Here is a 23980-nt window from a genome sequence, read left to right as displayed (position 1 = left end):
GTCACGCCACGTCCCCTCAATGCAAGTCTTTGGAAGGGGGCGGTGACGGCTGTCACGCCCCCTCCCATAGACTTGCATTGAGGGGACGGGGCGGGACATCACACGGGGGCGGATTCGTGACGTCACGAACATCACGGGGCGATCTGACATCTTATCCCCTATCCTTTGGATAGGGGATAAGATGTCTAGGGGTGGAGTACCGCTTTAAGGCTGCTCTTATTTTCCTGTAGAGTCTTCCTTTAAATCTGCTCAGTTTTTTTCTCAGTTCTTGACCAGGGCTGCCTTTGTCTTCCCATGTCCATAACTGTGTTTGTATTGCTTGGAAGAACAATATAAGAGGCAATTAGAGTCTGATTTGGAGAATTTACTGAACCAGGAGTAGAATTCAATACTAATCATGTAGGCAACAGTTCTCTAACTCCCGGTGTCTCTGGGTCACTGATATTCTAGATTTTCCCCTCATTGTGCAGAATTCTCAAACATGTTGGCTCTATAAATAGCAAAAAAAAAAATTCAAAGACTGATGTATTTTTCTGCACATTCTCTCTTTTTCGTTAATTATTAATCTACTTGAGATTCCCAAAGGACCCCCCCCCCCCTTTTTTTTTTTTTTTTAAATATATGGTTCAAAAAATTTCATGCCACTTTTTTGATTTTACACACCAACTAGTTAAAATTTTTCACCACTTTTGCCGAGCTATGCACCAAAATTTCAGGGCAAGCTATAGCTTGAGGAAGAAAAAACGAAAATGCAAAAATAAAAATGGCCTGGTCTTTAAGGTCAAAATGGGCTTGGTTTTTAAGAGGTTAAAAAAAATGATATGGTGTGTAGGTGACAAAATAAAAGCTTTAGGACTTTGAGAATGAGTGCTGCAAAAAAGAATATACCGTATATACTCGAGTATAAGCCGACCCGAGTATAAGCCGAGACCCCTAATTTCAACCCAAAATCCCAGGAAAAGTTATTGACTCGAGTATAAGCCTAGGGTGGGAAATACCTCATCCCCCCTGTCATCATCCAGACCCGTCATTAACATCCTCATCATCATCCCCTTGTCATCATCCCACACATCCCCCCTTCATCATCCCCTTATCATCCCACACATCCCCCCTTCATCATCCCCTTATCATCCCACACATCCCCCCTTCATCATCCCCTTATCATCCCACACATCCCCCCTTCATCATCCCCTTATCATCCCACACATCCCCCCTTCATCATCCCCTTGTCATCATCCCACACATCCCCCCTTCATCATCCCCTTATCATCCCGCACATCCCCCCTTCATCATCCCCTTATCATCCCACACATCCCCCCTTCATCATCCCCTTATCATCCCACACCCCCCCCTTCATCATCCTCTTCTCATCATTCGCCCTCAGTGGTCTTCAACCTGCGGACCTCCAGAGGTTTCAAAACTACAACTCCCAGCAAGCCCGGGCAGCAATCGGCTGTCCGGGCTTGCTGGGAGTTGTAGTTTTGAAACCTCCGGAGGTCCGCAGGTTGAAGACCACTGCGGCCTTCAACATCATCCAGCCCCCCTCTCACCCCCTTTAGTTCTGAGTACTCACCTCCGCTCGGCGCTGGTCCGGTCCTGCAGGGCTGTCCGGAGAGGAGGTGGTCCGGTGGGGAGGTGGTCCGGGCTGCTATCTTCACCGGGGGTGCCTCTTCTCCGCGCTTCCGGCCCGGAATAGAGGCGTTGCCTTGACAATGACGCAGAAGTACGTTGGCAATGAACGCACCTCTGCGTCGTTGTCACGGCAACGTGACTATTCTGAGGCCGGGCCCGAAGCGCTTAGAAGAGGCCTCCCCGGTGAAGATAGCAGCCCGGAACCACTGTCCCACCGGACCACCTCCTCACCGGACAGCCCTGCAGGACCGGACCAGCGCCGAGCGGAGGTGAGTACTCAGAACTAAAGGGGGTGAGAGGGGGCTGGATGATGTTGAAGGCCGCAGTGGTCTTCAACCTGCGGACCTCCGGAGGTTTCAAAACTACAACTCCCAGCAAGCCCGGACAGCCGATGGCTGCCCGGGCTTGCTGGGAGTTGTAGTTTTGAAACCTCTGGAGGTCCGCAGGTTGAAGACCACTGCGGGTGGGGGAGTTCACTCGAGTATAAGCCGAGGGGGGTGTTTTCAGCACGAAAAATCGTGCTGAAAAACTCGGCCTATACTCGAGTATATACGGTAGTAAAAGTAATTATAAAAAAAAAATTTAAAAAAAATAAAAAAAATTGGTCCTTAAAGGGGCTATCCAGGAAAAAAAAGTTTTTTTTTAATTTATATATAAACTGGCTCCAGAAAGTTAAACAGATTTGTAAATTACTTCTATAAAAAAAAAATCTTAATCCTTTCAATACTTATGAGCTGCTGAAGTTGAGTTGTTCTTTTCTGTCTAAGTGCTCTCTGATGACACCTGTCTCGGGAACTGTCCAGAGTAGAAGCAAATCCCCATAGCAAACCTCTTCTACTCTGTGCAGTTCCCGAGACAAGCAGAGATGTCAGCAGAGAGCACCATTGACAGACAGAAAAGAACAACTTATCTTCAGCAGCTGATAATTATTGCAAGGATTAAGATTTTTTAATAGAAGTAATTTACAAATCTGTTTTACTTTCTTGAGCCAGTTGATATTAAAAAAAAAGTTTTTTCCTGAAATACCCCTTTGACCCCTTAAGGACCAAGCCCATTTTGACCTTAAGGATCAGGCCAATTTTATTTTAGCATTTTAATTTTTTCCTCCTCAACCTTCTAGAGACCCATATAAGGGCTTGTTTTTTGCATGACCAATTGTACTTTGTAATGAAGCCTCTCGTTTTACCAAAAAATGTACGGCGAACCCAAATAATTATTTTTTTACAGAGGAAATTTAAATGAAAACTACAGTATTGCACATTTTGGAGGGTTTTGTTTTCACACTGTACACTTTATGGTAAAAATTACATGTGTTCTTTATTCTGTGGGTCAATACGAATAAAGTGATACCCATGGCTAGATACTTTTCTATTTTTGTACCGCTTAAAAAAATCTCAAACTTTTTGTACAAAATCAGTTATATAAAATCGCCCTATTTTGACCACCTATAACTTTTTAATTTTTCCGTATATGGAGTGGCATGAGGGCTCTTTTTGTACGTTTTATTGATACCACATTTGCATATATAAAACTTTTTTTTTTACAAAATGTGACAAAAAAGCAGAAGTTTTTATTTTTATTTTATTTTTTTTACGTTTACGCCATTCACCGTCCGGGATCATTAACATTATATTTAGATATTTCGGACATTTACACACCCCGTGATACCAAATATGTTTATAAAAAATGTTTACGCTATTTGGGGGTAAAATGGGAAAAAGGGACTATTTTCGTTTTTATTGGGGGAGGGGATTTTTTACTTTTTTTTTACTTTTTATTTTTACATTTAAAAAAAAAATGGAAAACACTTTTTATGTCCCCATAAGGGACTATCAATAGCAATCAGTTGATTGCTAATAGTGTTGAGTGCTATGCATAGGGCATAGCACTGATCAGTATTATCGGCTATCTTCTGCTCTGGTCTGCTCGATCTCAGACCAGAGCAGAAGACCAGAGGAGACGGCAAGAGGCAGGTGAAGGCACCTCCGGTCGCCATTACAGATGATCGGATCCCCACGGCAGATGCGCATTGCCGCAGATGCCGTGATCTGTATTGATGTCGGCCATTACTGGTGGGTCCTGCAGTGTATGACACGAACACCGCTCCGATGCTGGTGCGCTAAGTACCGCCACACCAGGACGTACATTTACGTCTGTGTTCGTTAAGGGGTTAAGGGCAAAATTATATGAGTAATTAAGGGGTTAAACTGCTTTTAATAGTTACATATAGCTACATATTATTTGTCTAGGCTTAAAAAAAAATCATATAGGTTTAACACCACCTCAAAGCTGGTGTGAATTTTACATGATATTGTTTAAGTAAATTGTCTTCACAGCCTTTGAAAATATATAGTAAATTCTTAAATTACGTTGACACGCCCACTTTAGCAGGTTTGACGTGAACCGTGTAAACCTTGCAGAAAACCAATGTACAGAGTTTTGGATATATATAAATATATATATATATATATATATATATATATATATATACATTTTTCCTTGTTGTTAGGGGAGTGTGTGTTAGGTGAACCATATGACTTATCTGCCCAATGGGAGTCCTCCAAATCTGACCCATATATAGTGTGGTAGGAGTTCAGAGTTCAGTTAATGATTAGGTACAGTTTGGAGAAGTCTGAAGTGAGTGTGAGGTGTTCTGAGGGGGCTTCAAGTCTAATCCTGCAACCATGCATCTTCTAAATCCCCTGCACCCAGGTGATTGTCAAGCATAGCGGTAAGCACCAAAGTCCCAGGGGTCCAAGTCAGTCAAGTCAGGCATAGAAGTCAGCCATTCAAGTCACTAAAGTCAAGCGTGGGTTGCCATACAGCAAGTCAGTCACATACAGCACAATCAACTATAAGTCCCAGCAAGCCGATAAGCTTCTAAGGTTTACCTTGCACCTCCCCTTATACCAATCTGAGCTGTAACGGCTTTTACCATCTATCCTGCCTCAGTAAAGTCAGTTTTTCCGTTACCTTACAACGGAGTACTCATTTCCCCATGCCTGGCCCAGGAGAAGCTGGCTCAACCTCGGGTGGTGTATAGGTTAACCACTCCCTGGCGTCAGGCAAAGGTTATTTGCACATTACCCTCACACGACACCACAACTTTAGCCTTGTGGTTGCAACATCTGAACTCAATAAGTATGAATTACTTTTGACCATGCTGTATAACCCCATGCTCCCTCCTTTTAGATGCTCATATATATATATATATATATATATATATATATATATATATATAAAAATTATATCATATGAATTAGTTGCTGAGTAAGGCAGAGGGAGATATAAACACAAAAAGAATCTGCAGCAGCTTTGGATGAGTGATATATCTTATTTAGTGTGGCATTCACAGTGCTCAGTGATCTTTAATGTCCTCCATGCTGCTGCTTCTTTTTAGGTTGTGCTATAGCAGTAGACTTCAAACTATGGCCCTCCAGAGGCTGCAAAACTACAAATCGTAGCATACCTGGACAGCCAACGGCTGGTAGTTGTAGTTTTACAACTCCTAGAGACCACTGGGCTATAAAGAAATAGGGCAGATTAATCTCCTCTTCTCCGTCAATCCTTGTTACCAGCAGAGGTGCAGCTATGGGGGGTGGGGGTGCAGAGGTAGCGGTTGCACCTGAGACTTGTGGTTGCAACACCTGAACTCAATAAGTATAAATATATAACTTTTCAAAAAAATTTGCGGAAATCAATAGTACAAGCGGAAATAAGACACTTTTCAATATATATATATATATATATATATATATATATATATATATGCATAGATATCATAGGACTTAGTTGCTGAGTGGAACAGAGGCAGAAATAAAAACAAAAAGAAACTGCAGCAGCTTTGGATGAGTGTTATATCTCATTTCAGTGCTGTATTCACACTGCTCAGTACTGCTTTATAACGTCTTCCATGCTGCTGCTGCTGCTTTTTAGGTTGTGCCGTAGCAGTGCTATCCAAAACTAAGGCCCGCCAGATGTTGCAAAACTACAACACCCAGCATGACCGGACAGTCGTTTGCTGTCCAGGCATGCTGGGAGCTTTAGTTTTGCAACATCTGAAGAGCCACAGTATATCGAGCACTGTGATATAGAGATATATAGATATAGAAAAATCTCCTCTTCAGTCTGTGCAAACATCATAGACATTAGGCTTCCCCCACGTGCTCAGGGACAACATGTATGTATGTATGTCAGTTTGTGCTGATGTGTATAATGGTGCATACTGTAGGTGTGTGTATTTAAGTATGTGAGTTTGAGAACATATTTGTGTGTGTATTTATGTCTATGCATATCTATGTGGGTTTCTATATTTATGTATGGACTTATATACTATTAGGCTTTTGAGTTTGTATCTATGTGTATTAATATATATATATATATATATATATATATATATATTTTTTTTTTTTTTTGTCTCTTGTACATTCAGAGCGGACAGTGATCTATACATAACTGGCACCATTATTTCCCAGAATCCCTTTGGTCGCTGTAACCTTTGTAGGACATGTCACAGTAAAGTGAATGAAGATGCGTGATGGTGCAGAACCAATGAGGGTGATTAAAGTTGCTCTTGAGGGCGCCTTACATTTTGCTGCACTTTGTCTGTTCCCTTTTTGAATCGGCCACAGTCTTATAGGGATTTATTTACTAATCTATTGATTTTTATGACAGTGTTCACATTGCAACCGGGCAGTTAATTGGAACATGCTGTAGTCTTAAAGTGAAATTATTCTAGATAAAATATTCCTTATTAAAATGGCCGCTTTGTGTCTCTTCTCACTAGATCCTGCTGCTCCAACATATCCACACACTTATATTTTACCCATGTGTTTTGTAAGACTGAAATATGTAATTAAGGCTTAAAACTGACTCCATATGTTACTACAGGCTATTAGGGGAAACGTGTAATAGAGATCTGCTATTTGCTATGGCATTATTATTAGTAGTAGTAGAATCATGTTTAACCCCTTCCCCCTGTCAGTGTTTTTTGGCATGTCTGTAAATCCTCATTTTCTAAGAGCTGAGCTATAACTCTTTTTTATTTACACACACAGAGCCACAGAAGGGCTTGTTTTTATGGGATCAATTGATCTTTATAAAAACACCCTTTATTATATCATAAAATTTGCTGGGAATCATAAAAAAATATTTGTGTGCTGGTTGTAATTTTTAGAAAAAGTTTTTTTATTTAGTTTTGTGTTTTCGGCATTGCTGTGTAGATTGGGGCAAAGTAAACAGAGTCAACTTGTCAGGGAGCAGTGCAACCTGAATCTAGCCCGAACCACTGTCCCTACCTCTCTGGTGTCATAAAAATGTCAAGTATGGACAGGGAAGAGGTGATGTCCAATTTTCACCCACAACCCCTGTTCCTTCCTATTGCATATCCGCCTTGTGCAACGGATCTACAACCACAAAGACGGTCCACACACTGCCCTAATGTGATGGGGTATCAGAGTCAAAATAACAAATGAAAGTGTACAAGGTCGGGGTACATGTCAAGAACACGAAGGGTTAACACAATAACCAACAAACAGGACTAAGACCTAACATGTAGCTCGAATGCTGAATAGCAACACACAGAAATATCAAGGCAAGATATAGCATACTGAAAATCAGTTCAGGAACCAGATACAGGATAAATGGTAGATATGATAATTTGAACAAGTTTGGATAACAGGATAATAACACGGTATAACAGGACCAGAGTATGCAGGGGATGAACAGGTTAACTGATGGTCAGGCACCATACAGGTCAGGATTACTAGAACACAATTCACACTAAACAGATACTTGATAGAAGACAAACTTCAATAGCCACATTCCATAACATGGAGGAATACATGTCAAGATTCTAAACAGGATTACTAAATACAGAACAAAACAGGACTGACTACAAGAACTAAACAGGACTGATAAGAAAATACAATCTGAAAAAGGGTCTACACATGGTACACAAAATACAGTATATACAAAGCATAAAACTAAAAACCCGAGCAAAGTACAAATATAACAAGGCTAAAATCTAAAAACAAAAATACAAGATAAGAAGCCATGGCAGAATTTAGGATATATGTGAACAGACACAGACTAAGGTGTTATCTGAAACAATGTGCAATTAGAAGCCACAAATACCAGCAGTGGGATTTAAATAACTCCACCTGGGAGCCTATTGGCTGAAAACATTAAAACTATCCTGACCAAAGCACACAACATGCAAAAACTGGTCAGGCATGAAGTGCACATGTGAGTACACACCAACACAGAAAAACACAGAATACAGATATTACTTCTGGGCTCTCCACCATTAATAGCAGCCCCCAACTGGGCGACGGTCCCTATGCTGGTCCTAGTGTTGAGGCATCAAACAGTGCTGGTAAATAACACATGGGAAAAACAATACAAAATCAGCAGACAAAGGATACAAAAGAGGCCAGCGAAGTACTAAATTAGTGGCAAAACAAAGTCAGGACAGGAAAGCAGACAGGAGAGGTCAGGGCACAAGCAAAAGGTCAAATCATAGGAGGTGATAACAGACAAGGAATGCAGGGTGTATAACAGAGATAAGGAATGCTGGTGATGGGACACACCAGCTGAGCAGTTTCAATGCACCAGTGCCGCAGTTGATTTGCACAGCGCTCCCACTCCCTGATAATGTGGGCCAGCAGCATCTTAGAATGCAGGGCTGTCATCAGGACAAACTGGAGAAAAAAGCAGAGGTTGCACTGGGGTCTGGAAACTCTTTATCTTTAGAGGAGGTGACAACTCCAGAGTATTGCTAAAGGAAGGGACTACACATGGATAGGACTCTGCAGCCACCCTGCCAATCTCTTGTCTCTGTTCGAGGAACTGTACTCCTGTTTTTTCTTGGTGACTGTATGTATGGGCACTTTTTTGTTCAGTGGCTCCCTTTCAATGATGCAGTCATAAAGTAGACTCACTCTTTTGCACTGTGCATACAATCAAACAAAAATGCTGTTGTCAAGATTCTCCCTCTGCCTTCTGCTGCTCAAACCTTCTTCTTTGAAAATCAGCTCAGATTTGTCCTGTGTCTGCAAGACAAGCAAGACAAGTCTATGAAGGGAAAGGGAAGCACCACCTAGCAGCTCTGGGAGAACTGCAAATTATAGATAAAGCAGAAATCTGCTGAAAAGTGCCATATTCAAGCTATACAATGGGCAGAAATAGTGCTGTTCCTCATGTACACACACAGGGTAGCTTATGCTGAAAAGTAATTTAAAATGATAAGTAACCCTTTAAGGCTTTACCTTTTGTAATCTATGGGCTCATAATCAAAAGAGATGATCAGATGAGTCAACATATTGATGGATATAACAAAGCATGTTAAATTAACCTCTTAAGGACGCAGGGCATACCTGTACGCCCTGCGCCCGATCCTGGTATACAATGCGGGGTCACGCCGTGACACAGCATCACAATGGGTCTGTCCCAGTATGATCAGGACCATCGTGGTGAAATCAGCTAGGACACAGCAGGAGGGTCTCTTACCTGCCTCTGTCGCGTCCGATCGGCTTGAGCAAATGACCGCCGATAACACTGATCTTTGCCGTGCTAATGCAAGGAAATGATCTGTGTATGAGATCGGTATGTGCAGTATAATAGCTACTAGGGGGGGCTATAACACTGTGGAAAAAAAAGTGTAAAAAAAAAAAGTTAATAATGATCATTTAACCCCTTCCCTAATAAAAATCTGAATCACCCCCCTTTTCCAATTTAAAAAAAACAAAAAACTGTGTGAATAAAAATAAACATATGTGGTATTGCCGCGAGTGGAAATGTCCAAAATATAAAAATATAATGTTATTTAACCCCTTAAGGGCCCCTTAAACCCGTTTTTGCACTTTCGTTTTTTCCTCCTTACTTTTAAAAATCATAACCCTTTCAATTTTGCACCTAAAAACCCATTTGATGGCTTATTTTTTGTGCCACCAATTCTACTTTGTAAAGACATCAGTCATTTTACCCAAAAATCTACGGCAAAACAAAAAAAAAATAAAAATCATTGCGTGACAAAATTTAAGAAAAAACACAATTTTGTAAGTTTGGGGGCATCCGTTTCTACGCAGTAAGTTTTTTGGTAAAAATGACACTTTCTCTTTATTCTGTAGGTCCATACGATTATAATGATACCCTACTTATATAGGTTTGATTTTGTCGTACTTCTGGAAAAAATCATAACTACATGCACAAAAAATGTATACGTTTAAAATTGTCATCTGACCCCTATAACTTTTTTTATTTTTACATTTACAGGGCAGTATGAGGGCAAATTTTTTGCACCATGATCTGAAGATTTTAGCGGTACCATTGTATTGATCGGACTTTTTGATTGCTTTTTATAAATTTTTTCATGATCTAAAAAGGGACCAAAAATACGCAATTTTGGACTTTGGAATTTTTTTGCGCGTACGCCATTGACCGTGCAGTTTAATTAATTATATATTTTTATAGTTTGGACATTTACGTATGCGGTGATACCACATATGTTTATTTTTATTATGGTTACATATTTCTTATATGGAATTTGGGAAAAGGGGGGTGATTTAAGGAAGGGGTTAATGTGTGAGTTTTTAAACTTTGTTTAAACTTTTAATTTTTTACACTTTTAGTCCCTTTAGGGGACTTTTAGGAGGAATGACTAGATTCCTCATACAGATCAATGTGGTTTCATACAACCACATTGATCTGTGTGCTCTGCGCTCGATTGATAAAGCCTGGTCCTGCCAGGCTTTATCATTCTCAGCGCAGGAGCCGCCGCAGCAGGAGAGGTAAGCCCTCTGGCTACCTCAGAAGTGGATCGCTCCCCCGCGATCGCGCTGCGGGGGGGGGGGGGGCATCCACCCCACTGGACCACCAGGGATCGTTTAAAATGTCCCTTTAGATGCCACTGTCAACTTTGACAGCGGCGATCTAAAGGGTTAATAGCCACCCGTGGCAATCGCTGCATGACGGCTATTAACGCCGGCCCCCAGCTATAGGAATCAGCTGGGACTGAGCGGTATGACGTGGGCTCGAGTATGGAGTCCGCGTCATACAACTGTTGCCGTCTCAGGACGAGCCGACTCATCCTTTGTCGGCAACCGGTTCAACTGCACAGTCAATGGCGTATGCGCAAAAGAATTCTAAAGTCCAAAATAGCGTATTTTTGGTCACTTTTTATATAATGAAAAAAATTTATAAAAAGCGTACGCGGAAAAATAAAAAAGTTATAGGGGTCAGAAGATGACAATTTTTAAGCGTATAAATTTTCCTGCATGTAGTTATGATTTCTTTCAAACCTATATAAGTAGGGGATCATTCTAACCATATGGACCTACAGAATAAAGATAAGGTGTCATTGTTACCGAAAAATGCACTGCGTAGAAACGGAAGCCCCAGAATTTGGCATTGTTTCTGCAATTTTGTCGCACAATGAATTTTTTTCCGTTTCCCCGTGGATTTTTTGGTAAAATGACTAATGTCACTGCAAAGTAGAATTGGTGACGCAAAAAAATAAGCCATAATATGGAATTTTAGGTGCAAAATTGAAAGCGTTATGATTTTTAGAAGGTGATGAGGAAAAAATGAAAAAGCAAAAACAGAAAAACCCTGCATCCTTAAGGTTATCCAGCATTAAAAAAAAGTGCTACATCTTAAAAAAAAAAAAAAAAAAAAAAAGAAGCAACATTTTTCTAATACTGGACAACCCCTTTGAAAGAGGATGTACAGGATTAGAATTTTTTTTTGCTTTTTTTCAGCAATAGCGCCACACCTGTCTATGGGTTGTGTCTGGTATTGAAGTGAACAGAATTGAGCCGCAGCACTACAGACCACCTGTGGACAGGTGTGGTGTTATTTTTGGAAGAAAAAAAAAAACATGTCTCCTAAATCCTGTACAACTTCTTTAAGTGCAGCTTGGCGTTTCTTTATAAAATGAAGCGTGGGCTTTTCTTATGCACGCTATTATTCTGAACATCTGTTTCTTGCTCTCAGACCTGATTCAAGAGGAAATGATGCTTGCTGCCAAAATAGGCATTTTCTGTGTTGTTTTCTGCACAACAGACACGGGAAAGGTTACTTGAGTAGTTACGGACTGGGCTTTCATCCTTCCTAGAGACAGTCGAGGAAGATTAAGTCTGAAGTGCGGCCTGCTAAGCGTCTGTGTCTTCACTTCTAGCAGTTTAGAATGCATCGACAGCAGCAGGTAAAGAGGTGCGCCAGACTCGGGAGGGGGCATGGGAGGGGGCGCGAGTCAAATCATTCAGAGAACAGATCGTGTTTCAGAATGAAAGGGAAAAAGAGATAACGGAGAGATCAAGAATAGCAATGCAGCAATACTGCTTTTAGTGATAATTAATAATTAACATATCTAATGATGCCGGGCGACAGGAAGAATTCAGAAAAGAGCTGAGGGCATGAGGTGACACGATCATCCAAGATATTGGCACGAAAATCTAATCACATCCCCGCACCGACACGTAGTAAAACTACTAAGTGACTTAAAGAAATAAAAACACCATATACTGGATCTCTGCTCTGGCCCACTCCACAAACAGAAGCGGTTACCAAATCTAACACCTCACAATGTTTCCTCCAATAAAATCGGAAGTGCTATTTATATATAGAAATGTACAGCTCCAGGAAGGTCAGTTATTATGTGAAAACGAAAGACGGAACTGTGGTGTCCCAGTACGGTATATGGACCTACAGTCCCGTCAGATTGAGTCCCTACGTGTCCCCAGGGCTCCCCTGCAGTGTCTCCCCTGTGTATATAAGTTTTCACATGAAAGAGTAAAGGACCTGTATTGTTAGTCACATGATTATGTCACATGTTTAAGTCATATGATTGTATTGTTACCCAGAGAACACAAGTGACCAGGTGACCTCCCAAGTATCCTATGGGCTCCTTGCACAGCCCCCCTTTATAAGGAGGGGGGGGAGCTGCAATCTCGCTCTATGATCACACTTAATTTCCTGCTGAGGTCAAGTCCAGTCATTTGTCCCACTGCCTGTGTCCAGCCATTGGAGGCCTCAAGCCTAAAGTCTGCAGCCACCTGTCAATTGCAAGTAAGCTCAAGTCTTCTAATAGTCAGCCATCGAGTGAGTCAAGTCAAGTCTACTGTCTAGTCCCCGTGGTCTGCATTATAATCAGTCTACATACTGCAAGTTCCAGCTAGCCTGCGAGGTCTCTCTGTGCCATTGGCCACCTCTCTGGGATACTGGCTGAACTATATAGACTGTAACACCTGTCTAACCTCAGTAAAAGCTACTGTTACCCTTAACCTGGCCTTGGACTCTTTATTGCCCCTGCCTGACCTAGGACTAGCGGTACTACCTTCATGTGGTTATATAGGAAAACTACGCACTGGCGTCACGAACACAAAGGTGTTAATACCATCTACCCCTGAGCAACACCAGCTGCCCCTTACACCTCACCTCACACCCCGTGGCTCACCACAGAACTATTCAAGAAAGTGATGGTTGATGGGACAGTTTATTTATTTATTTTTTTCTGGGGGGGGGGGGGGGGGTTGAAGGTGCATCAAAATGATTTCTTATATGTATGCTGTGGTCAGAGGTCGATTATGTATCAAACAGAAATCCAAAACAGGTCGATAATTGGTTTTCATGGCAAAAGTTGGTACATAATGTTAATAAAAATAAAAATAATAATTATGACCAAAAGTGGAAATTCACTTAAAAGGGTACTCCAGGGAACAAAACCCATAGCTCATGCTTTCCCTCTCACCAACCTATGTATTTGTCTAAATATAATTTATTGGTTATATAGAGCAGTTTCCCTCTTTCAACTGTCACTTACATGCAGGGAGTGAGAGAATGATGTCATATTCAGATCCTGCTTGTCTTTGTGTAAACCTCTCAGTGAGACCTAGCCCCCACCCTTCAAGACAACACCACGTGATTTCTGTCTGGTCTAGAGCTCTGCCTTCACAGGCAGACCTCCCCTCCCCTCCCTGTGTGAGGAGCTTGCCGTGAGAGAAGCTCAGTGAAGATTCTTAGTCTCCTCAGCACATAATGCTTCTCCTTTCCTGCTGTAGATCTAATCACTGACTGCTGCCATTCAGAGCACAGCATGATTTATTGCTGGGTGGGAAGGATAGTCTGAAAGAAAAGACCGGTACAGTGTGTATGCAACTACACAGCATGCACACAGATAGTGAAAGCAATTGGGTGGCAGCCATTACACAGAGCTGCACTGACTTCTGGGCTGCAATCAAGGAAAAAAAATATTCAGGAGACATCAGGGACCAAAGGAGCTGCCAAAACCTCATGGATAACTGCAGGGGACACAGAACAGGTATTGTAGTGGCATTGGGACATTTTTATTTTTCTTAACTTCCCCAGAGATCCCCTTTAAAGTTGTGTTCACACTCTGTAAAATAAAATTTTTAAAAAGTCAGTTTGTTGTGTCATGAACATTTCTTTCTTGTTTATTGCAGAAAAAAATCAAATGTATAGCTAAGAAACAGTTTTAGAATTATGCTGAATTTAACTGCACATTTTGTTCAGTTGGATTACGCTGTCCCATTCACACAGCAGAATTTCCGCCATGGACTTTTTTTTTTTTAAATCAACTGATGCCAGAAAGTTAAATAGATTTGTAAATCACTTCTATTTAAATATCTTAATCCTTCCAGTACTTATCAGCTGCTGTATACTACAGAGGAAGTTGTGTAGCTCTTTTCTGCCTGACCACAGTGCTCTCTGCTGACACCTCTGTCCATGTCAGGAACTGTCCAGAGCAGTAGAGGTTTACTATCAGGGTTTGCTCCTGCTCTGAACAGTTCCTGACATGGACAGAGGTGTCAGCAGAGAGCACTGTGGTCAGACTGAAAATAAATTCAAAAATAACTTCCTCTGGAGTATACAGCATCTGATAAGTCCTGGAAGGATTAAGATTTTTAAATAGAAGTAATTTACAAATCTGTTTTACTTTCTTGCGCCAGTTGATTTAAAAATAAATAGTTTTCCACTGGAGTACCCCATTTTTCATTTTTGCACGTTCCTTCTTTCCTCCTCCCCTTCTAATAGCAGTATTGCTTTCAGTTTTCCACCTACAGACCCATATGAGGCTTGTTTTTGGGGCCACTAATTGTACTTTATAATGACATCACAATACAAAATCTATTTTGGCAAAACCAAAAATGAAATTATTTGTGGGGAAAAATAAAATAAAAATGTAATAAAAAAAACAACACAATTTAGCAAATTTTAGGAGGTTTCGTTTCCATGCAGTGCACTTTTTGGTTGAAATTACATATTATCTTTATTCTATCGGTCCATACGATGACAATGATACTCAATTTATATAGGTTTTGTGTTATTTTACTACTTAAAATTATAACTTTATTAAGCAAAATGAGCATGCTTAAAAAGGCCCTTTTCTGACCTCTATAAAACATTTCTTTTTCTGCATATGGAGAGGTATGAGGCTAATTTTTGTTTTGATGGGACTTTTTGATCGCTTTTTATTAAGTTTTTTTCTGGTATATGAAGTTAACAAATATAATTTGGACTTTGGTATTTTTTTTACATTTACACCATTAAAGGGGTTCTCCGGTGCTTACACATCTTTTCCCCTATCCAAAGGATAGAGGATAAGATGCCTGATCGCGGGAGTCCCGCTGCTGGGGACCCCCGGGATCATGCACGTGGAACCCCGTTTGTAATCAGCTGTCACGCCCCCTCCCATAGGCTTGCATTGAGGGGCCTGATGTCACACGCCGCCGGCCCGGTGGTCGCCTGTAGTCAGTCCCAGAACGAACACGCTCCGGGGACTGATTACAAACCGGGTGCGGCGTGCATGATCCCGGGGGTCCCCAGCGGCGGGACTCCTGCGATCAGGCATCTTATCCCCTATCCATTGGATAGGGGAAAAGATGTGTAAGAACCGGAGAACCCCTTTAACTGTGGGGTTTAATTAACATTATGTTTAAATAGTTTGGACATTTCCATATGCAGTGATACCAAATATGTTTATATTCATTTTTGTTACATTGTTTTATTTTAAAAAACAAATGAGAACATGGAGGTGATATATACGTTGATTAGGGAAGGGGCTTATCTAAAAAAAAAATCATTATTATTTAGTCCCCATAGGGGACTATTACTTACAGTCATTCAATTGCAAATACCAAACAATGCTGTGTATTAGCACAGCATCGATCAGTGTTATCGGCGGTCCATTAACAGCATCTAGATGGAGTGCAAATCAAACATCCCTACGGGCCAGAAGGCTCCTGCAAGGGCCTGGGTTTGATGTTCCTTATTGCTGAAGCTACTAAGGGACCGCAAGTGTTCCCAGCATCAACCTAGGCATTAACTAGGGTGTCAGCCGTGAAGTCGTATTCTGATGGCATCTTAGCTGAAGCTGAGACACCCAGGGTTGCAGGGAGGTGTGGAACCAGAAGGCCACAAACACCTCCCCTAGACTGCCAGGAGGAACACCCAGAAGGACTTCCGCACCCTGACCATCCTGGTGAATATAAATACAACAAATGGGGCACAGTGAAAAAAAGACAGACAAATAAATAGGTGGTCTTGTCCGTCATCTGGTCGGAACTATAAAAATGTCCCTAATCCTAGTCAGAAGGCTAGAATACCAAGGGTGAGTGCCCAAGGTGTAGAGTAATGGTGCAGTGCTGCCACTCAGTGGGTCCCATCCACCCAGTGAGTTTAGGGACTTCAGGGTCACCACTGCCCGACGTACAAAAGTACCCTGGCTCTAACCCCCCCGGCCCAATAACCAGACCGGAGGGAACAGATCTCATCGGGGTACCGATGAACTGATCCTGTGGCACAAGCCCCGTATCACCCTGGTACACCTTGATTGCAGTGTCTAAAGGGTTAATGATGGACATCAGCCCCATCGGCCTGACAGCAGCCAGGACCCACCAAGTATGAATCACTCTTAGGCCATAAGCACTCTTATACAACCGGAGATGTCTTAGGACATGCATGTACGTCCAGGGGCGGAGACACAGACAGCAAAGGGCCCCTGTGCAAAGAATGTGCCTGCCCTCCCCCCATATGTCTATTGTTCAGGAACCCCCCCCACTGCTATTAACCCCCCCCCCGCTCTCATTACCCCCCTGCTTCCTGCTTCCATTAACCCCCTGCTCCTTGCATTCACCTCATCCTGCCCCTCCTTCCATTCATCCTCCACTTCTATTACCCCCCCTCACTGCTTCCATTGACCTCCCTGCTCTTTCTTCCATTCACCCCTCCTACCCCTGCTTCCATTCACCCCCCACTTCCATTACTTCCATTACCCCCTGCTCCTTCCATTCTCCCCATCCTGCCCCTCCTTCCATTCATCCCCATGCTTCAACTACCCCCTTGCACCCATTAACCCCTCCTGCTCCTTCCATTCACCCCATCCTGCCCCTCCTTCCTCCCCCCCGTGCTTCTATTCCCCCCAATGCGCTTCCATTAAACCCCCTGCTTCTTTCATTCAGCCCATCCTGCCCCTCATTCCATTACCCTCCCGGCTTCCATCAACCCCCCCCCCCTGCTTCCATTTCCCCCCCCCTGCTTCCATTTACCCCCCCCCCCCCCATGTTTCCATTACACATACACCCCCACTTCCCTTAAAGGGTACCTCTCATCCAAAAAACTTTTGATATATTATAGATTAATGTATGCAGAATAACTTTAGAATTGCATGTTATTAAAAAATATGCTTCTTTCTATTAAATTTTCCACTTTGAAGAAATGACCACTAGGGGTCTCCCTACCAGTCCTGGCAGCAAGCATTTCAGACTCATGCTGGAGTCCTAAACACTACGAGCTGCCAGTCTGCTTTGTTCACAAAGGAGAACACTCAGAGCTGCCAGCCTGCTTTGTTCACAGCCTGTTTGGCTGTGAACAAAGCAGGCTGGCAGCTCTGAGTGTTTAGGACTCCAGCATGAGTCAGAAATGCTTGCTGACAGGACTGATCGGGAAAAATACAATAGAAAGAAGCATATTTTTCATTAACATGCTATTGGAAAGTTATTCAACATTCATTAATCTAAAATATATCAAACGTTTATTTGATGAGAGGTACCCTTTAACCCCCCTGCTTTCGTTAACCCCCCTGCTCGTTCCATTCACCCCATCCTGCCCCTCTTTCCATTCTCTCCCCCTGCGCTTCCATTACACACACACACACATTTCCATTAAACCCCCCCCCCCTGCTTCCATTAACCCCCTGCTCCTATAATTTAGGTAGATAGATAGATATGAGAGATAGATAGATAGATAGATAGATAGATACGGGATAGATAGATATATAGATAGATAGATATGGGATAGATAAATAGACAGATATGAGATAGATAGATAGGACATAGATCAGTGTTTTCCAACCAGGGTGTCTCCAGCTGTTGCAAAACTACAACTCCCAGCATGTCTGGACTGTAGTTTTGCAACAGCTGGAGGCACCATGGTAGGGAAACACTGATCTATGCCCAGTCTACCTATCTATCTATATATCACAGTGTTTACCAACCAGTGTGTCTCCAGCTGTTGCAAAACTACAACTCTCAGCATGCCCGGACAGCTTAAGGGGCTCCCTCTCAAGGCCTGGGCCCAGTGTACAGATACCTCTATAGCTATGCCCCTTACTTGCTGGGCCCTTGTGCAGTTGAACCTGCTGCACATATGGTTTGTCCGCCCCTGTGTACGTCCTGCATCCTCTAGGGGTTAAAATCAATAGGGTCTATGACCTAGTTCCTGACCAGAGATTTGACACCAATGTAAACGTATTCCTTGTGAAAATGTATGAATACATTGGCAATGGGGTTTTAACCATTTCCTTTGTCAATGGTAACAATGCTGTTTGACCACTAGAACGGGTCTTCACCGATAGCAGATCCTGGGTCCTTCCAGTACTCACATACCCCCACGAAACAGTATTGCTATGATTTAGGGTCTTTTGACCTGAAATGCGTTTTGGGTCTTTTTTGTTTTGTATGTTCTTGTGCCTTTTTGCTACCAAGTAAAAATTTTTAATGGATTGGCAAAAAGTGATACTGTTTTATCTTTTCTAGCTTAACACAAGTATTTTTTCTACTATAAGTAATATAATGTTTGTGCTCTACACAGTGACTCCATCAGTAAAATAGTGGGTACAGCTTTGGAGTATAATACAGGATGTAATTCAATTTTAGTACAAGACAGGGGTGTATTGTTGATACAAAGTTACTCAATTCTTCATGTAGACAAAAAATGTATATAAAGCAAAAAAAAAAATGTGTTTACAGATAAATTAACTATGATGAATGTTTGTTTCAACGATGGAACTTTATTATCCCATATGGTGCCTGCCATAAGAAGGTAAAAGCAGACTGCAAGGAATGTCAGATTTCTCTATTTCTAAGCAAATCTGTCTATTCTTGTCATTGTGTGCTGGTTTAGTGAAATAATACTGTTATTCTGTATGACATGCAGATCAGATTAGCGGTGTCGCTATTAGAATCACTGTCGCAGAGTGGCACAATGACAGATCCTGGAGGTGGCATCAGTATAATGAGACCATATAGTGGCTGAATCACACAGCGGGGAGGTGAGGTGGCGGAAGCATGAAGAGAACATATAGTGGCAGAATGACACAGCCTGGAGTTGGCGGCAGCATGAAGAGAACATATAGTGGCTGAATGACACAGTCTGGAGTTGGCGGCAACATGAGGAGACCACATAGTGGCTGAATGACACAGTCTGTAGTTTGGCAGCAGCATATAGTGGCTGAATGGCACAGCCTGGAGTTTGCGGCAGCATGAAGAGAACATATAGTGGCTGAATGACACAGCTTGGAGTTGACTGCAGCATGAGGGGACCACATAGTGGCTGAATGACACAGCCTGGAGTTTGCGGCAGCATATATTGGCTGAATGACACAGCCTGGAGTTTGCGGCAGCATGAGGAGAACATACAGTGGCTGAAAGATAAAGTCTGGAGGTGGCTGAAGCATGAGGAGACCATGTAGTGGCTGAATGACACAGCCTGGAGGTGGCAGCAGTATGAGGAGAACATATAGTGGCTGAATGACACAGCCTGGAGGTGTCAGCAGCATGAGGAGAACATATTGTGGCAGTATGAGACAGTTGGAGCTGGCATCAGCATGAGGCGAACATATGGTGGCAGAATGAGATAGCATGGAGGTGGCAACAGCATGAGGAGAACATATGGTGGCAGAATGAGACAGCCTGGGGTGGCATCAGCACGTGGTGAACAACGTTCGGTCCATTGTAACCGGTGGGGGTAAAAACTTCCCCTGTAAAGACCTACTCTCGCATTATTAATTCCCTTCTTGGCAAGTGTTACTCGCCCTAAAAAGGGCAGCCCCACACAGGAACCTCTCCCTATTTCTACCTACAAACCCTGCCATTTCCCAGGGTTTTTAGGTGGAAATAGGGATTGGTTCCTGTGTGGGGCCGCCCTTTTTAAGATGAGTAACACTTACCTTAGAAAAGTTGAAAGGGAACAACGTATTGTCCATTGTAGAAGGTGAGGGTAAAAACTTCCCCTGTAAGGCCTTACTCTTGCCCTATTAATTCCCTTCTTGGCAAGTGTTACTCACCGTAAAAAGGGCAGCCCCACACAGGAAACTCTCTCCATTTCCTCCTAAAGACCCTGGGAAATGGCAGTGTTTGTAGGGGGATAATAGGGGGAGGTTCCAGTGTGGGGCAGCCCTTTTTAGGGCAAGTAACACTTGCCAAGAAGGGAATTAATAATGCAAGAGTAGGGCCTTACAGGGGAAGATTTTACCCCCACTGGTTACAATGGACCATACGTTAGTCCTTTCCACCTTTTAGGGGTCTTTGCATCATATCAATACTTGGTGGTGTAGGTGGCACATGGTGTTTTTTGCACACCTTTCCTTTTGTTTGATTTAAAAAATTTAGGGTACATATATTTTATCCTAAGAAAAGTTATGTTTTAGCTAATGCATATCCTCAGTATTTACTTGTGGTCTGAAGCTGAGGAATGTCTGTAACAGGGGAGCAGCACCTTGTTTTGTGCTATCAATATTTGTGAAGTGTTGGTGTGGCACCATGGTCAATCTACTCTGATGCATCAGGCATTGGTGGGTGGAAATCCTGGCTGATCCATGCCTGATTCATCTTCACAAAGGTCAGTCTCTCCACATTTTTCTCGGACAGACGAGTTCTTCTTGGGGTTACTATGGCCCCGCCGCACTAAGCACCCCCTCTGATGGCACACTACTGGCCGAGCAGGACACCTTTTCCAGGGCAAACTCTAGTTGCGGCCACAAATCAAGTTTGGCTCTCCAGAAGTCCAGCGGATCTTCAAGGTGTGTTGGCATGGTCATGTCAAGGTATGCCATAACCTGCTGGTTCAGGTCCTGCTCCATGTCTACCTGCTGCTGATGAGTTGCTTCAATATGCGGATGAAGAAAGCTACTCATCAACGACAGTAGACTCAGGCTGCTGCTGATGGAGCTGGTACTGCTCCTGACACCCCACCCCTCCCTAGCAGCCATGGCAGTGGAAGGTGATTGCTGAGGGCCCCCCCCCCCCGAGTCAGACCTGCGAGAGGATGGACAATGGCGCAGATAAGCATCGGCCAACTGACTATGTAGGATGTCAATGTAGTAGGTCGGTTTGTCCTCCCTCTCAGTGGGTAAAAAGGCCCCCATTTTGTGCCTGTAGTGAGGGTCCAATAAGGTTGAGAGCCAGAAGTAATCCTGCTGCTGAATGGTCACAATTCGGCGGTCACTACGCAAGCAAGTGAGCATGCATCGTGCCATATGTGCAAGTGACTTGGAGGGACTCCCTGGCTCTATCTCCACTGCATACTGCCATGGTGTGTCTGGGTCCTCTGTCTCGCCTTCCTTATAACCCTCTAGCTCATCTAGCTGCTCTTACTCCTCCTCTCCTGTCAGATGACTATAAAACCTCCCATTTCGCAAAACCTAAACTATGCTCCACTGTGCCCCTCCCCCTCCTCCAGTTCAGTCCCGACAGGGCTCATGTGGCCGTGAGATGTAAGCCCCACATCTCCAGTGTCTTGACCAGCCATCGTTTCCAACATGTGTAGTAGTAGATGAAGCAGTGGAATGACGTGGTTCATCCCGTAATCCTGGCGACTGACTAATAATGTGGCTTCCTCAAAGAGCCTGAGCAAACGGCAGGTGTCATGTATGAGCTGCCGCTGGTTGACATTGAAGTTACACAGGGGAGTCCCCCTATCCGCTTGAATCATCAAGAAATTGGTGATGGCTTTTCTCTGTTCGTATAGTCGATCCAACATATGGAGGGTGGAATTCCAACGTGTGGAAGCATCACAAATCAGTCTATGTTGGGGGATGCCGTTCTGATGCTGCAGCTCAAGGAGGGTGTGCTTTGTAGTGTACGAGTGGCTGAAGTGCATGCAAAGTTTCCTTCCCATTGTTAGGATGTCTTGCAGATGAGAAGAACAGAGTGACACCCCCGTGCCCTGCACACATGGTATGCTGGAGGGGCACTGAGACTTGTCCGTGCAGTGGAGGCTGAGGACACGGTGGAGAATGAGAAGGAAGAGTCGTTCACTGTCACAGGACCAACGGCCTGAGAGCGCGAAGGCGGAAGTGACGTGACCAGTCCAAGTTGCATTTGTAGCTGTGCAGGAACCACATTCACCCAGTGGGCCGTAAAGGACATGTATTGTCCCTGAATGTAGTTGCAACTCCACAAGTTGGCGCTGTCGTTCACTTTGGTAAACACTGACAGGCTCAAGGACTGGCCCACCTTCTGTTCCCACAAAATTGTGCAGGGCTGGTACTGCCTTCTTTCAAAGAAATGATGGCTTGGACTCTCCACCTCAGCTCGGCACAAGCCATCAGTTCTCTGAAAGGTGCAGAGTCCACCACTTGAAAAGGGAGGGCCTGCAGCACCAGCAACTTGGACAGGAGCACATTCAACTTCTGCGCCATTGGATGAGTGGGCGCATACTGTTGTCTCTTGGACTGTTGTCTCTTCCAGACGATGGATTGCTGGCAGAATGACTGACTCGTAGAAGGAGTGACAGAAGATGGGTATGACACACAGCTCCCTTCGGCTGAGGTGGAGCGTCACAGGGAGTGTCATGCCACTGGGTGATGCAGCAGGCTAAACCACCACATCGGAGCCACGGTTCTCCCAGGCTGCTTTATGGTGACGCTGCATATGTTGACGCAAGGCCTTGGTGCCAACATTGGGACCCTGGCCACGCTTCACCTTCTGCCGACACATCTTGCATGTGGCTATGTTAATCTCCTCCGGATGCTTGATGAAAAATTATCCGCAATGATTGACTGCTATTGCCGTCAACTCCAGAACCCCTGTTCCATTACCTCTAGGGAAGGTAGGCTACTGCGAAGCAGGTGGTCTACCCTAGGCATGTTTGTCTCCAGACTTTCTACTTCTGCAATCATTCTGACTGCCAACCATGCTACCACCTTGCTGGCTCAGCAGCTGCTGTGTGGGACTATTTTCTTAATCCCACTCATGCCTACTCCTGATGAACTGAGTGAGTGAGTTGTGAAGTGTGTCTGTGCATAAACTGATACAGCTATAAGCGGGATATGCCATTGATGAAAATCTGCTGGAAAAAACTAGTCAGTGTTGAGTCTGGGTCTGGCCCTGGCCAGTGCAGGAGCTCCTGTAAGCTTCTCTCTGGCAGCATGCCTACTGAGCAGAGACTTTGTTCCTTCTCTAACTGTAAAACTATTCAACCTAATCTTCAAGTCTAGCCATCATGGTTCATCCACTGTGATTCTTACAGCATCTTGTGAAGTATATATACACTCACAAGCTACTATCAGTCCAAGCTGCAGGGATGTCTTCTAAAAGTCATATTTCACCTCCGAGAGGTAGAGAACAGCCTTATTTCAGAAGGGAAAAGAAAGGGACAAGTGCTCCTCTGCAACTATTGGACTACTAGTGGGCCTCTGCCCAGAGCTAGTGCTTTGTCCTCTCCATGCCACTGTCCTTACTGCCCTATACCTTGCTATAGGGTATTGTAGTGCACAAAACTGGCATGAGGAGCCAACCTATGAAAATTCCTTTACAGCAGAGTAGTTACTGTATGTAGACTATATAAGATAACTCTTAAAGTGCTAGTGGTGTGAATAAAGTCTTCATCAACCTAGAGACTCTTTACGCTTGTATCCAAGCTACTAAGGGGTACACTACTTCCTCCTATATGCTAATGGGGAATCAGTCTCTGTATCCTCTGTATCCTGTCTCTGCTTCAAAGAAAACATTTCCTCAGGAAAGCCAATGCTAATTGTAAGTGTGTCAAGTTACATTTATTTGCACCAACATCAAAGGCATTACACTTCTCCACTCAAACACCACATCTA

At 43.4% G+C, this 23980-nt stretch overlaps 1 long non-coding RNA gene across 1 annotated transcript in view; it reads right to left on the bottom strand.

Annotated features, from left to right (window-relative positions):
- Window positions 1-305: 305 nt before the first annotated feature.
- The window catches only part of LOC130282739 (uncharacterized), a 92310-nt gene continuing 68635 nt past the window's right edge, over window positions 306-23980 (bottom strand). The window contains exon 3 of the long non-coding RNA XR_008846512.1: window positions 306-490. This is a non-coding gene — a long non-coding RNA (uncharacterized LOC130282739). The remainder of the gene's footprint in view (window positions 491-23980) is intronic.

The sequence above is a fragment of the Hyla sarda genome, chromosome 7, assembly GCF_029499605.1.
Source record: "Hyla sarda isolate aHylSar1 chromosome 7, aHylSar1.hap1, whole genome shotgun sequence".
Taxonomy (NCBI): Eukaryota; Metazoa; Chordata; class Amphibia; order Anura; family Hylidae; genus Hyla; species Hyla sarda.
Note: the sequence above shows the minus strand (reverse complement) of the source record. Positions and strands in the feature narration are given on the sequence as shown.